Source organism: Aotus nancymaae, unplaced genomic scaffold, assembly GCF_030222135.1.
Source record: "Aotus nancymaae isolate 86718 unplaced genomic scaffold, 86718_ANA_hifiasm-v0.15.2.pri h1tg000106l, whole genome shotgun sequence".
In the NCBI taxonomy this organism is placed as follows: Eukaryota; Metazoa; Chordata; class Mammalia; order Primates; family Aotidae; genus Aotus; species Aotus nancymaae.
The window spans coordinates 3,664,598-3,680,535 of NW_026988521.1; positions in this window are offsets into that span (position 1 = coordinate 3,664,598).

Below are 15,938 nucleotides of genomic sequence, written 5' to 3' on the forward strand. Positions count from 1 at the left end.
TCTCTCTCTCTCTCTCTCTCTCTCTCTCTGTTTCTCTATTTCTCTCTGTCGGCCTAGTTTCCAGCTGACTGTCTTGTCAAAAGATCCTATTTTGAATATAAAAAAATGAATGTCACCTCTCTTGTGCTGATTAATTTTATGACTTTCAAAAGTGTTTTTAGTTTTAGATGAGATTAACTTTTTCTGTTTGTTTGTTTTTGAGATGGAGCCTGGCTCTGTTGCCCAGGAGTGGCACGATCTCGGCTCACAGCAGCCTCCGCCTCCACCTCCTGGGGTTCAAGCAATTCTCATGCCTCAGTCTCCCGAGTAGTTGGGATTATAGGCCTGTGCCACCACGCCCAGCTAATTTTCAGTAGAGACAGGGTTTCACCATGTTGGCCAGGCTGCTCTCAAACTCCTGACCTCAGGTGATCCAGTTGCCTCAGCCTCCCAAAGTGCTGGGATGACAGGCGTGAGCCACTGCCCGGCCTGAGATTAACTTTTAAATGGATGAACTTCAGGTGAAGCCTGTTGCCTTCTGTAATGTGGGTGGCCTCCTCCCATCAGTTAAAGTCCTGAATACAACAGAAAGCCAGCCTTCCCAAGTAATCGACATTCTCCAGCAGATAGCCTGGGACTTCACCCCCGCCACGGGTTCCCCCAGGTCTGCAGCAGCCAACCCGCACTGCCCGCGCTGTGATTGCTGGACTCACTGCCTCCATTACCCCATGAGTCCCCTCCTTATGATAAATCTCCTTCTCACTCTATGCACCCCCCACCCCCCAGTTCTGTTTCTCTGGAGACCCTGACTCAGCTACTGTGATCCCAGCAAAAGGGAGCCTCAGAGAAGGGAGCTCTGTGTCTGTGGGGCTTTCTCTCCGGGGATTTGCTGACACCTCCACTGTGCGTGGCTGGGGTGAGAGACCAGGCAGACGCAGCTGCTGTGAGGCCAGAATGACAGGTAGGGAGTTCAGCATCCTCCCCGAGTGGTGAGGGAGCTGTACAGCACGAGGCCTTCCAACAAGAGGCCCCAGCGTCGGAACAGGGCTGGGCTCAGGATCAGCATGGCCGAGGGGCCCTGCCTGCATGGAGGCGCGTGACCCAGTGTTCTTTCCTTGCTGGCAGAAGAACATGTTACTGGCTCTGAAGGAAGATGACAACATCTCCCTCTTTGCTGATGTACATGCACAGTGCTCAATGCACCAAGGACCTCTCAGGGCGCCAGACCCTGGCTCTGGGCTTCAGCCGTGTGACCTGGGTAAGCTTCTCACGGCCCCTGCCTCAGTCTCCTCTTGTGCACACTACTCGCAGGGCTGTCACGAGTCGTGCTGGGCACACGCAGCTCACAGAGAAGGGATGGCTTCCTCCTTGCACCCTCACTCCCTCCTTCCCCTCTCCCCCGCACTTCAGAGCAGGCAGGCCGATTGTGGATATGTCTCCCGGGCAGCATGTGCCAGCAGGGATTTCATGGGGATGATGAGAATTAGCATCCACCCCTGCGGGCATCACTGAAGGGCAAAGTCCCGGAGGCAGAGGAGGCTGCAGCCTGTTCCCCGGGGATCCACTTCTGTGGCTGCTTGTCCCCAAAACCCCTGAGAGTTAATAATCTGTGCCTGACCTGGAGCAATGGAATGATGTCTTATCAGGAACAGCAGGCAGGCAGGTCCTCTGCCTTCCTAAAAAGTACTGTTTTATCCTCCAACTATGAACACGGTTATTTTGATATCTCAGTGCTGGAGATCCAGAAGAACATTCTCTCAGGGGCAGCAGGGACGTTGCTGTACTCTGCACGGGGACCAGCCCACACGGTCAACCTGGTAAACTCCCTCACTCTACAAAGCCCACCTCCAGTCCCCCTGCCTCTGCACAGAACACCACAAATTGATTGCAGGTGCTTCCCGCAATAAAGAGCCTGATTCCTTTTTTCTGATGTTTGACGCCTCACCCATTCATCTTCCCATGTGCCCCACAGCAGGGTGGGTGCCCTTGGTGCCAGTGAGAGGCCGAAGCCCTGTAGCTCCTGCCCAGGTGAGGCCGACACCCCAGGACCGAGGCATAATAAAGGCCCCATGCCAGCTCCCTTCCTGGAGCCACCCTGTACCTGGTGAAAGCTGAGCTAAGTAAGTACCAGACCCTTTCACCTCCTCCCGGTGTATGCGGGTGTCATCAGGTGTGACGGAGGAACCACATTTTGGGTAGGGTCCCTCTTGTTTTTCCAGAGTGACCACAGCACTCTGCTATTTCTTCTTTTTTCTTTCTTTTTTATTTATTTAACAGAGCGAGGAGTCTTGCTCTGTTGCCCAGGCTAGAGTGCAGTGGTGCCATCTCTGCTCACCATGGCCTCTGCCTCCTGGGCTCAAGTGATCTTCCCACATCAGCCTCCCAAGTAGCTGGGATTACAAGTGCACGCCACCACGCCCGACTAATTTTTGTGTTTTCAGTAGAGATGGAGTTTCACCATGTTGCCCAGGCTGGTCTCAAACTCCTGACCTCAAGTGATCTGCCAGAATCAGTCTCCCAAAGTGCTGGGATTATAGACGTGAGCCACCGTGCCTGGCCAGCACTGCCCTATTTCTGATCCAACTGCATTGGCATACAAAAAAACACGCCTTGATCATGCTCACAGACTGATGTGTATGCATAGATACGTGTCTCTGAGTCTCTGCACTGCAAGAGTCATTGCTTTTAAAGAAGAAGGAGAGACACAGCGGATGCCTGCAGGTTCAAGTCATTTCCCTTTGGAAGCGAAGACCCAGCACTCAGAGAGCCACGGGGCTCTGAATGTGCATTGCTCCCGGGGCAGATTGGCAGTCCCATCCTGGGGACCGTGTCCTGTAACCACAGCACTGCAGACCCGACACCCTTGGTCAGGACACCGGTGGAGACTGGGACTCCACCTCGTTCACCGTGGTGGCCCCAAACGCCAGCTTATGGTAAGGCAGTGTCCTATACATACAATTCACTAGAGTTTCTGGAAACTAAAGGTCTCCAGACGGCACTCCAGCTCCTTGGAAGATGCAGCCTCTGAGGCTCCATGGTTGCTTTGCAGAGCTCCAGCCCTGGGACTCACAACTTTCTATTCTGACAAGAGAAAATTTCTGCACAAGGACCTAGCTCAGGGTCCATGTGTCTGTCCCTTGTGTTCTGCAAAGGACCGGGTCATAAACGGTGCAGCTCCTTGGGCCACCCAGGCCCTGTGGAAGGAACTGGTCTCTGCCTTCGTGGGGGATTCAGCTGCGCATGGCCTGCGGACGTGCTCCAGGAAGGCGCCTGCGGGGGTGGCTGTGAACTCCCGCTGTCCCCAGCACATTCCCTGTTGACACATCCTGCCTGGGAGACGTCTCCACAATCAGCCGGCATGCTCCAAAGTGAGGGGGAGAAGGGAAGGAGGGAGGTGAGGGGGCACAGAGGAAGCCATCACTTCTCTCTGACCTGCGTGTGCCCAGCATGCCTCGTGACAGCCCTGTGGGGTCATGCACGTGAGAGGAGACTGAGTTGGGAGAAGTGAGAAATAAACATTGAATGTGAATTCAATTCATGCTGAATTTCCTCCAGTACGAAACGTGGATTTCATATCAGTATCTTGTGTAACCGCGTACTACCATTGCTTTGACTTTTATTCAGCCACTAAACAGTGTCAACTGATTCCCAGCTTCTGGGCTACACAGAGGCCCGGGTCCCCCCGCCTGCCGGGAGTGAGGGGTGCAGCTAGGCAGGCCTGGTGTGGTCCCTGCAATCAAGTCTCTAGTGGGGATGACAGCCACGGGGCCTGAGAAGGGGTTCCATAGTCGGCAGCTTTTCACCAGTGAGGGATGAGCCCACACAACCAACACACGCCAGATGCACACTGTCCAGAGGATGGGGCCACCTCAGATTCCCACAGGTGGAGACGCTGACCTGGACAAGAGCGGGGGAAGGGACAGAAGCTCCCAAGACCCATGGTAGAGCCCTGTGTGCAAACTGGCCAAGAGCTTCCTGGCACCGCAAAAGGGCCCTGAGGTCTAGGGCTGCAGAACCAGGGCGGGGAGCTCAGGGAGCCGGGGACAGACACGGGCACCCACTGCCTATGTCATTGCCCTCAGTGCCTCCCACATGCGGGTGCATCGCTGGGTCCCAGCACCCCAAATCCCAGTGCCAGACCCGGGCCCACAGCACTGTCGACTCCCACCGCCCCGTGTGGCACCCAGGCCCCGCTGGCGCAAGGCCACAGCTAATCTGCTCTCAGAGGAAGCTGCAGAGGCAGCCCTGCCCTCCGTGTTTCCCAAGCCCCTTATCCCAGCAGATTCCTCCCGGGGAAGATAAGCTCCCAGCTTAGCCAGGGCGGTGGGAAGTCAGGGCCGCTTCCTTAATTGGCATTTTCCAGTTGAGAGAACATTCTCTACCTTTTTCACTTGGATCAGCTAATTGCCAAATGTTTTCATTTTTGAGAAGAAGTAAAATTGCAGAGATTTGGGATTTAGGGAAGGAATGCAAGGATCAATTTTGCCCAATTACGAAATGTCTCGGCGGTCAGTGTGACGGGTCCCAGAGTCGGCCATGTGGACCCCGGGGCCTCCCGGGCAGTGGGGGGCCGGGGGCTCAGATGCAGATGTTTACCTGATGTCGTGGGCCTGAATCTGGTTTACATTGGAAATCAGACTGTTTACAGGACAGCCCATCTGCCTCTTCCTCTGGCTCTCCTTCACTTTGCTGTAATGTTCTGCAGGTCTCGCTGGGGTCTCTGTGGGAATATCTGTGACATGGAGGGAGCCAGGCCAACCCCAGACGGCCCCATCTGAGGACACCAGCTCCCGGCCTGGCCCCCGGGTGTGCAGCCTGGGCCTGGGGTGGCCGTGGGGATGGGGAGGGTCTGGGGCCCCTGGGATGGGGGTGGGAGCACACGGGCCGTCAGCTCGGCTGCAGGGCTCCAGCAGAGGATGGGGAGCCTTCTCCATCCCTGAAAGCCATCGTGGACACGGTGAACCCGTCAGGATGCCGGGACCCTCTAGTATGTTCTGGAAGCAGAGGCTGGGCGTAAGCATGGGAACCTGTGATTGTCCCCACACCGAGAGGCCCACAGGGCCCCAAGTAGCCAGATGCTGGTTGCAGGGCAGGGCCCAGTCATGTGCCAGGGAAGAAGGCGAGGCGTGGGGGCCACAGGCAGGGCGTCCAGGAGGGCAGGGCATCCAGGAGGGCAGAGCCACAGCAGAGACGGCTGCTCCTGGCACAGGGGGCTTCACCCCAGCAACCCCCTGCATTGCCCTTCTGACAGCCGCCGCCTTCCTCCCCCCAGAACCTTGAGCTGCTGTGTCGGCTCTGGAGGCTGAGGCCCCAGCCATGGGGGCTGTTGCTGTCGTGGGCTGAGAACCTGCTGTTCTCCGTGGAGACACTGATGTCCTTCCCAGACCTCCCAGGCCCACCCTCAGCCTCCAGGCACTGACCAGGCTTCCCGGGCTGACAGAGCTCGGGGCGTCCTCCTCCAGGACACTGAACGGGCGTCCATGGCCGCCAACATCCTCCCTCGGCCGGCCTCCCCTCAGCCCTCTCCCCTTGCTGCCATGGCCTCCTCCGTCCTCCCTGCAGATGCAGAGAATGGTCCCATCCTCAGCTGCCTGGCCTTGTGCGTCCTTGGGAGGTTCTGATCTGGGGGCTGGGTCCTCCCTGGTCTGGGCCTTCCTGCCCTGGCCTCCCTCTGGGCTCAGGGAGCTGGGGCCACACAGGCCTGAGAGCCTGGTCTGCCCGGGACAGGCCCCGCTCCTCCTGCTCCCAGGAGTGCCCACAGCCCTGCCAGTTTCCTCGGGTATCTCCTGCAAGCAGCTTTGCCCAGTCCCAGCCTCCCCGTCGGCCCTCTCTCCCCGCAGCCACGCTCCCTGCCCTTCCTCTCCATCCGCTCAGCCCTCCAAAGCCTCCTGTCAAGCCTGATACCTGGGGCTCTGTCATCCACTCTCCAGGAGCCTCCTCCACATGCCGGTGACCTCTGACCTCTGTTTCAAACCCACAGCTCCTCGGCGCACCCAGCACGGCGTCCAGATGGTGCCAGAGTGTTCCAGGCCTGGGGCATCACACTCACCACAGAGCTGGCCTAAGACTCAGCTGCCAGGCGCCCCCTGAGATCTGGTTTCTGAATCTCATCGTCACCTGCCTGGGCATCCAGGTCACAGACCCCATTATCATATGGGCACCGACCCCTGTCACAGTCCCCAAATCCCACCTGAGAGCGGCCCATCAAGCAGCCCCGTACATTAGACGCCCCCTCATCCCGGCCCTCGTGTCTTCTCCCTGGACACCTGCTGTTCCCTCTAGCTGTGCCCCCCATGGTGACTCCAGACACCCACGTTCAGCCTCTTTCCTCCAGGACCGAATTCCTCAGCAGCTCCCACGGCTCCCAGCGTGCCATCCAGCTCCTCAGCCCAGCAGCAAAGACACAGAATGGCTCCCTAGCCCATCGCTCCCCTCCAGAGAAAGAGGCCTCCGTCCTCCACGCACCATCCACTGTCCCCTCGCCGGCCCCTGTGAGGAACCCCGGCCAGAGACACCAACGGCCACCACTGACTTTCACCCTGTCCCAAATCACAGGATCAAGGAGGTTGCCCCGACAACGGTCACTTCCAGACTCGCTCCCAGCTAGCCAAGGACACATGCCTGCTGTGGGCAGCATTGGAGGAATGGGGGCACACTGTCAGTCAGCCTAGCAGGCTGGTCTTCCTTCCTTCCTTCCTTCCTTCCTTCCTTCCTTCCATCTTCCTTCCTTCCTTCCTTCCGTCCCTTCCTTCCCTCCATCCCTTCCTTCCCTCCGTCCCTTCCTTCCCTCCTCCCTGTGGTAGAATACGGTTCATGTGGTTTCCCATCTGAGCCATGCTGAGGGCACAGCCCGTGGCACTGAGAACGTTCACGTTGCTGTGCCGCTGCCATCATGCAGCTCCAGCACTTTTTCGTCAGGCAAACCTGGAGCTCTGTCCCGACTCATCACTCACTCCCATCTGCCCCGCTCACCGCCCTGCTGACCACCATGCTGCCGCCTTTCTCTCAAATCTGCCTCCTCTAGGGGCCTCCATCTGTGGCGTCGTCACGGCATTTGTCCTGCGTGACCGTGGCTTCACCCGCATGTGCTTGTGAGGGCTGCTGGCGCCGGGGCACGCGACAGAGCTGCACTCCCTCTGCAGGCTCGGCGAGACCCTCTGTGTGTGTCTGCCCCGCTGCACGCCCCCTCACTGCTGGGCCCTTGCCACTTTGGGCTGTTGTGACTGCCCTGCTATGAGCATGGGTGTCTGAGCCCACTTTGTGTGTCCATAAAAGACCCCCTGAGACGGAGTGATTCATAAAGCTCAGGGCTCTGCAGGCTGAGAAGTTCAATGGCATGGCCCTGGCTTCTGCTGGCAGAGGTCAGAGGGGCAGCAGACGCGGGAAGGGAGGCAAAGCTCAGGGATGTCCTGGCTTCTGAACAAGCCCCACTCATGGGAACAAACCCATTCCCATGGGAACTCATCCCTATCACAGGAGGAGACTCACTCCCAGCACCAGGCACTCAGGAGGGAGTCACTCCCACGCCCACACGCCTCCCTCCCCCAGGCCCCATCCCCCAACACCACCACACTAGGGGGCACGTTTCACCAAGTTTTGTGGGAACAGACGCACTACATCCAGACCGTAGCCACGGTGTGCAAACGTTTGAGTCCCTGCTTTGATTTCTTTTGGGGATAGACCTAGAAGTGGAACGGTGGAATTTTGTGTTCACCTGTTTCTGGAAGGAGCACACTGAGCTGGTTAGAGCAGGCTGTGTTTTCCTCTGTGTTCCTTCATGCCTTCCAGAATACAGATGAGATGGCAGGTGCCCCAGCAGCCCTCGTCAACCATAAGGCATGATTCCTCATCTTAGGCTCAGGGAGCACAGAGACCGAGGGCCGTGGACTCCCGGTGACATGGGGACACCTCCATCGTAGGCTCACAGACTCTGTGTGCGGTCCTTCCAGAAACGGGACAGAAATGAAAAGTCTACCTTGTGGAAGACATTGGTGTTCAGGGTTTTCTGCTCCGTTTGTTCTCCCTAAAAACATCAGTAGACTTTTTAAAATAAAAATAACCCATGTTCATTGTGCAGAAATGAGCCGTGGCCTGCAGGGGACCGGAGCCGCGGGGCCACCTGCCCGGCTTTTGTTTCTCACTGCCCTGTGTTCCCACGTGGGCGGCGACGCTCTCCCTCACAGCACATTCCTTGTGCAGCCAGGGCGGCTGACCCGCGGATTCCTCAGGACGAGGGACGCTTCGAGTCAAGGACTTTCGTGGCCGTGAACCGCGTGGAGGCTGTGCCTTTTGCTTGCTCTGAGGAATCTTCCTCCCGCGCCACTCTCAGCCTCCCCTCTGCCAGCGCCTCTGTGGCTAAACTGCGCTCGTGGGCTGTGGTTGGGAGGCACGGGGGCAGTTTACGGCTCTCGGGGCACTTTGCGGGGCTGCTTCCGGAAAAGTCGACCCCTCCCTCCCTCCAGCCGGCACTGCCCAGCATTCTTGTCCAGCAAAGCCTGACGGTGAGGCCGTTTCTGTGGCACTGCCGCTGTGCCAGGGAAGGGGCCCTGTCTTCTACTTCCCTTGCATGTCTTTTAATTGGACCATTGACCACTGCTCACACCTGTGCTCCTCAGTGTATTTTGCCGTGTTCTGTGAGGTTTAGTGTATTCTCAGTTCGAAGGTTTTCTGGTATTGCTGAGCGCCTGTTCTGTCATCATGTTTAACAGGTGTTTTCCCAGCTTGGCTCTGTGTGGCCATTAACGTGTTTCCTGCTATATTAAAAGTTTGTTTTTCTTTCATTACAAAAGGATTCGTGGTGAGTGTCCCTCGTGCTCCGTGTGCTTTGGGGTGTGAAGTCGCAGGGGAAGGCAGGTGTCCTTTCTTCTCTGAAGTGTGGGTGGGGGCAGGACAGCAGTCCCTGGGGTCCCTGCTGAGGAGGGAAAGGGTGGGATTCTGAATGTTCTCTTCCTGGCCTCACGAGCCCCCCAGCTCCTTCTTGGAGGAGGAAATCTCCTCGCTGTCCCGGAGAGAGAGTTTGCATGTGGAGCCCATCCTGCCCGGCTCACAGACAGCGGCCTGGGAAGTCCCTGAGCCGAGCAGCACGTGCCGGGCCGGGTGCCCACGACTGTTGGGAAAACTGAGGCTGGTGCCTCCTCTTTAGAGGAAGGTTTTAAGAATGAAAATCAAAGCGCGGAATGGTGAGGTCAGTTGGAGGCTGGATTCCGTGGGGTGAGACAGCCACAGCCAGGTGGGACTCCTCACCCCCTCCCTGTCCCCTGCCACCTGTTGCCAGCCATGCCCTGGAGCAGCGGTGAACCTCGGACCCCCAGCCCCGTGCCCACCCCTGCCGCCTGCAGGCCTGCGAGGTCCCACAACCCCTTGGCAGGCAGGCCCGGCCTGGGGCCAGGTGTGGGCGAGGCTGGGGATTTCCTGGGGCAGCTGCCTTCACGTTGCGGCCTGGCAGCCTTGGGTGGTGTCGGGAGAGGCACGGAGCCACGGGCCCGGCACCCTGCCCGTCCCGGCTGTGGGTGTCAATGCTGAGTGGGTTCTGTGGCCGGTCACCCAGGCAGCCCAGTGGGTGCAGGCCACCCTGGAGGCCGGCCCTGCCCTGCCTGGTCCCCGGGGAGGGGAAGGGTCTCTGCTGACCACACAGTTTGCCGCGTGCTTCTTGTTTGCCGAGGGCTGCAATGTTTGTTGCCTGCCGCAGTGTTTGCTGCCGGGTGAATAATTGCTGGCTGTGTGGTGTCACCTGGGCCCATCGTGATGAGGTCCCCCCACCCTGCGGTGGGACTCGGGGGCAAAGGATCATGCTGTTCCTGCTGGAGCAAAGCTCTCTGCGGGGGAAACAGCAGCTTCCTCAGCTTCCAGGGGCAGCCAGAGGCCCGAGCTGAGGAGTGTTTGTCGGTGCCCATGAAGGGACAGTGATGTCAGCTTCCAAGCAGGCTAGGGTCTCCCTCCTGACACATCTTGGTGGCCCCCCAAGCCCCTGAAGGCACCGTTCTGTCCTCATTGTCACTCTGGGTCCACGGCCACACGCACAGCTCAGCCAGTCCATGTCATCGCCCTTCCTCCTCTCAGCTGCTGCCCCCACCCTCCCAGCTGTCCCCTGCGTGGACTTCGCAGCTTCTCCTTGTCCGCCAGCGCCGAGGCTCCCAGAAGCCTTCTCTTTCTTCCTCCTCGGCCTCCTCTCCCCTCGCCCTCTCCTCACCTCCACTCTCCCACCATCTTCCACTTTCTTTACATAGTATCTGTGGACCAGACATTCTAAACATGGTCCGAAGCCCCTCACTGTGCCCCAACGGCACGGCCTTATTACGGACAGTGTCCTGGGCACTTCCTGGCGTGTCACAGGCGTCTGATCTTCGCACTCGTCTGATGCAACTTTGGATTCCACCCATGGCCTTTCCCCTCGTGAGAAGCCAAGTGTCACATTAGGGACTGGCTTTCCTCAGTCGCCCCCCCCGTCCGTGACGGGCCCTGTTTCTTTCCCGCGGAGACGTGCCTCTCAGTCAGGGCCGACTTCCCCACCCCAGCGTTTGCCACCATGACTACGGCCTGTACTCAGCTGTGTTTTTGCAGCCCGGCCGGCCGCGTGCATTCTTTCCTGCCCGAGACAACCCCTCATCCCACAGCAGAGAGAGTGGTCACCGAGAACGAGGCCCACCTCCCACCATCTCCTGCGTGGGCACCTCAGTGGCCCCCTGCCCACTCCGATTAACAGCCAAGAGAGCCTGCTGAGCCTGGGATCGGTTGGTAGCATATGGGCTCCCCGTGGGACATCGAGAATACACACCGGGTGGGGGGACGGCCCCCTCGGCGTCGCGACTTCCCAGCCAGAATTACGGTGCCCCTCCATTCTCTCAACATTTCTCACAAATAGCGACTTAATTCCATCTGGGGGTTGACGGCCTGTGGATCTGGACCTCCTTTGTCTCAGTGCTTCTGACTCTTCCACGCTTAGCCGCTGTGTCACGGGAACGTTAAGTGTGGCCACTGGGTTTCGTGGGTTTTTCTGTCCCGGCTGCCAGTCCTCCGTGAACAGCGTCCTCATCCGATGGGAAGGGGCTGTGGAAGCCACTCACGCAGGTGGCGTCCGCAGACAACGCGGCCTTCCTCCCTGACTGCACAGGCCAGGAGTGCGTCACAGACCACACCCCAGCTCTCCGTTTTGCGACGTGTCCATCTCTTCTTTGTTTTCTATTTCTTTAATTTATGTTTTTATCTTTACTAACTTCTTTCTTTAAAAAATGTGTTCTTAGATATTTTGGTTTTCATTTTTCTAGACATTATTTTTACCTAAAAGAAAGGCCCACAATAGGCATGCATCGTTTCCAATCTTCTGTATTTTATTTTCCTGAATGGATTTCTTCCTTTAATTATAAAAGGAATACCCAGTTGCGCACGGTGGCTCACACTGTAATCCCAGCACTTTGGGAGGCCGAGGCGGGTGGATCATGAGGTTAGGAGTTCGAGACCAGCCTGGCCAACAAGGTGAAACCCCATCTCTACTAAAGATACAAAAAATCAGCCGGGTATGGTGGTGGGTGCCTGTAGTCCCAGCTACTCGGGAGGCTGAGGCAGGAGAATCACTTGAACCCAGGAGGCGGAGGTTGCAGTGAGCTAAGATCATGCCATTCCAGCCTGGGTGACAGGGTGAGACTCTATTTCAAAAAAAAAAACCCGACTACCATTCTTACTGGGCAAACGATAGGGGGGTACAAAAATTAAAAGTGAAAAACGTCCTCCAGCCCCCTCCTGGTCCTGATGTGCATCAGCGTGAACACTCTTCCACGTCTGTCCCACCTGCTGTCGGATGCGCGGGTTCCTTTCCTCAATGCGGATTTGCGCCTCAGTTTCCCACGAGATTCCACAGTGGCACTGCACCACCGTGAGTTCACCCACCACCCTGGGGATGGAGTCTCAGTATTTCAGGTCGTGTGTTTGGCATTGTTTTGTGGTTTCTGTGACCCTGAAGGCCGCATCAATGTCCTTGTTCGTGCACCATGCGGTGACGGGGGACCAACTGGACAAAGGCCGGAAACGAGGTGGCAGAGCCATGGGGCACTTACATTCTGAATTTAAAGGATGAAGACAAAATACTCGTAGAAATATGGGCCGGGTGCCGTGGCTCACACCCAGCACTTTGGGAGGCTGAGGCGGGTGGATCACGAGATCAGTTCGAGTCCAGCCTGGCCAACATGATGAAACCCCATCTCTACTAAAAATACAAAAATTAGCTGGGCTTGGTGGCAGGCACCTGTAATCCCAGCTACGTGGGAGGCTGAGGCAGGAGAATCTCTTGAACCCAGGAGGTGGAGGGTGCAGTGAGCCCAGATGGCACCACTGCACTCCAGCCTGGGCGATACAGCAAAAGTACATCTCAAAAAAAAAAAAAAAAGAAAGAAAAGAAAAGAAAAGAAATACTGGCAAATAATACACACAGGAGACCTATATCTGATGGCTGATGGCATGCAAAACGGTTAGAAGCTGCCACACACACATGAAGAAAAAACCAGGGCCAGTTCCTCCAGGGCTGGTGAGGGCGGGGAAGGGCGCCGCCAGTCACAGCTGCTGGGGAGACCCAACCCTCCTGCAGACGGCCTTTTCAGCAGGACCTTAGCACTGAGATCCCTGCTGCCCTGGGCATCCCTCATACTCGGGCAGACCGGGGCTCTCAAATGGCTGCGGAACATTCAAACCCTTCTGTTTTGTTTTGTTTTGAGATGTAGTCTCGCTCTGTTGCCCGGGCTGGAGTGCAGTGGTGCAATCTCGGCTCACTGCAACCTCTGCCTGCCGAGTTCAAGTGATTCTCCTGCCTCAGCCTCCTGAGTAGCTGGAACTACAGGCATGAGCCACCATGCCCAGCTAATTTTTTTTGTGTGTGTGTCTTTAGTAGAGATGGGGTTTCACCATGTTGCCAGGCTGGTCTCAAACTCCTGGCCTCAAGTGATCTGCCCGTCCCAGCCTCCCAAAGTGCTGGGATGACAGGCATGAGCCACTGCGCCCAGCCCTGTTGAAACGTTTCTCAAGGCATTTGTCAGCAGCGAGCCCAGAACCCAGCAGCGCCCACCTCACCACCAGGACACACTACTCAGCCAGGTTGCAATTTTCCTTCTTTTTTTTTTTTTAGAGAAGGAATCTTGCTGCTCTGTCACCTAGGCTGGAGTGCAGTGGCACGAGCTTGGCTCACTGCAAACTCTACCTTCTGGGTTCAAGCGATTCTCCTGGCTCAGCCTCCTGAGTAGCTGGGATTACAGACGCCTATAACCACACCTGCACCTGGCTAACTTTGTATTTTTGGTAGAGATGAGGTTTCACCATGTTGGCCAGGCTGGTCTCGAACTCCTGACCTCAGGTGATCCACCCGCCTCAGCCTCTCAAAGTGCTGGGATTACAGGTGTGAGCCACTGTGCCCGGCCAAGCTGCAATTTTCCTATGTGGCTTGTGTTACTCTGTGGTCCTCCTGCTATCGTTAGAACCAGAATAGATGATGGGGGTGACGGAGACTCCCTTCGTTCTCATTTTAATGACAGTGGTTTGCACTTCATACTTTAAGGCTGTGTTCACAGGGGCTCCTGAGAACACAAGCGAATCCTCCTGTGTGAGCAGTTTCTTCCCATCTCTGGCTTTGGGTTTGTCCTGAGTGACTTCTGAGTTTCTGCGAGGGCTTCTTGGGCACCTGCAGAGAAGGTTTGCTATTTTCTCTGGTCTTCTGGCAACTGCCCACCTTTCCTGCTCACACCATTGTTTCTTTGGGGGAAAATCACTTCACATGTGAGTCTGTGTGGCATGCAGCTGTTTCCTTCCACCACGAAAGGCGAAGAAGCCCGGTCCCCCGTCCCCCAGCGGCAGAGGGCAGGCGAGCACAGCAGCCAGCCCCCCTTGACCTCCAGTTCTGCTCAGCATCTCGGATGTGCAGAAGCCGGGACTCCGGACAGGGCTGCTGCCAGGACACCATCTGAGCGGGCGTCATGCATCTTCCTGGCCTTCCCCAGACAGCTGGGGTCTCACTGTGCCTAAATCATCCAGGGCCTGTGGACACTGACCCATGGGGAGAAGGGCACTGTGCTCCCCTCTGCCTGCAGCCAGTCAGAGTGGAAGTGTGTGGAGGGCAGATGACTGAGTGGATTTCTATGTAAACTGCTCAGGGCAGACCTGGTGTGGACTCCACAGCCAGCCTGCAGCTGTCCCCTCACACACTGGACAAAATGTCCGGACAAATGTCCTCAGCGACCGCAAACCTCCATGTTAGCTGCATGGACCCAGAACAAGGAGCAGCCAGGTGGGTCCTATCAGTTCATCCCGAGAGGCACATGAAAAGGGGCACCTGTTCCAGACTCCCAGGAGCCACCCTGCACCAGGGACTGAGGGTCCAGAGGCTTCCGACCCACCCGTCGCACCCCCAGGTCTCAGCACAGACAGCCTGTGCCTGCATGCAGAGGTGACCGTAGCGTGGCTGGCTCGGGACTCCAGCTGCTGCCGCTCAGGGCAGTCGACTGGCTGGAGTAAATCGCAGCGGTGTCTGGCTGAGATCGAGGCTGTGATCGTCTCTATCCAACAGACAGAACGTTAGGATGAGGCTGTCTTTACTGCGCATCGCGGATGTCAGGGACCCTGCCTGGGGGAGCCGTCACCTCCTGGGGCTGCCTCGGGCTGCACCGCCTTGCCCGGCGCCCTGCTGCTCCAGCACTGGGAGCCCTTGCACCCATCAGCCCTGGAAAGAGACGCAGCGGGCAGCTGGGATAGAGCCGGTGGCGTCCCAGAGGGTGCCGCCCCGGGCATGTCCTGGCACTCCTCTACACAGATGCCCACGCCACTCAGAGAGGGGCGCCATGACTGGCCGCCCTGCTCGGGGAAAGAGGGACCCCAGCAACACCTCATTCTGTGGTTGGGACGCATTTCCCAGGAGACCCAAGCGGCTGTCAGCCCCTGGGGAGGCCCAGGTGAGGGCGGCTCTCCCGTGGACCCAGGCCGTGGTACCCGCGATGGCCCCGGAGGCCCCCGTGCTCTAGGTGGCCTGGCAGCTCAGGTTCCACAGGGAGCTTCAGGAAGCCCTGGAGACAGGCCCTGGGGCCCAGCCAGGCCTTCTCCATCGAGGAACCTCTTCCATCGACTGCAAACAATCTCTACTTTCTCCTAAATTTCTTTGGGAAATCAGCCCCTGAGTACGTGACACCAGGTGGCAGGAGGCTCGCCCCACGGGTGCAGCAGACCCAGAGGGCCTCTGGCTCCAGGGGGCTCCTGACGCAGGAGGAAGAACGTGACAAGGAAGCAGGCCTGCGCTCCCCAAGACAGAAGGGGACGGGAACGGGAACAGAGGCGCACGCAGGCCACGGCCCCCTACCCCCTGCCCGGCCTCAGGCCTGTCTGCGGACAGCTGCATCCGCCCGGATAACCCAGGCCCTGCCGTGGTCACGGGGAGCCCTGAAATCACAAGGCTGCTATCTTGTGTTTCCTCAAAAACAGGCCCTGAGCCAAAGGCTGGAGGGCAAAGCTCACAGGGAGGGGGATTCGGGGAAGTGCGGGGAGGAGGAGGAGGAGGCCAAGGAGGCCTCCGTGCAGGGGCTGCTGCGGGAAACCCTCTGCGAGGCTGCAGGAGCCGCATGCTCTCCTCTGAGTTCTTTCTCCTTCCTCAGTACAGATTGTCCCTAGAAGGGCGTTAGCTTCCCTGCCCTCCAGCTTTCCCTGGGCCGGTGTCTGCAGGTGACTTCTGGGCAGGTGAGGTTGTGTGCACAGGCCCAGCTGTGTCACCACAGTCACCATGTGCCCATCACAAGATGACCCGGTGTGAAGCCCTCAGAGTCCCCTCAAGTAGAGGCTCAGGGGCTGAGCTCCAAACGCCACACTGGTGGCCATTTCTGAGTCCTTCATTCCCATCATACGGATGAGAGAGGCAGGGTGAGGGGGAAGAGAAAGAGGGAAAGAAAGGGAGGGGGGAAAGAGAGCGAGCAAGAGAGAGGGGGGAGAGAAACAAAGGC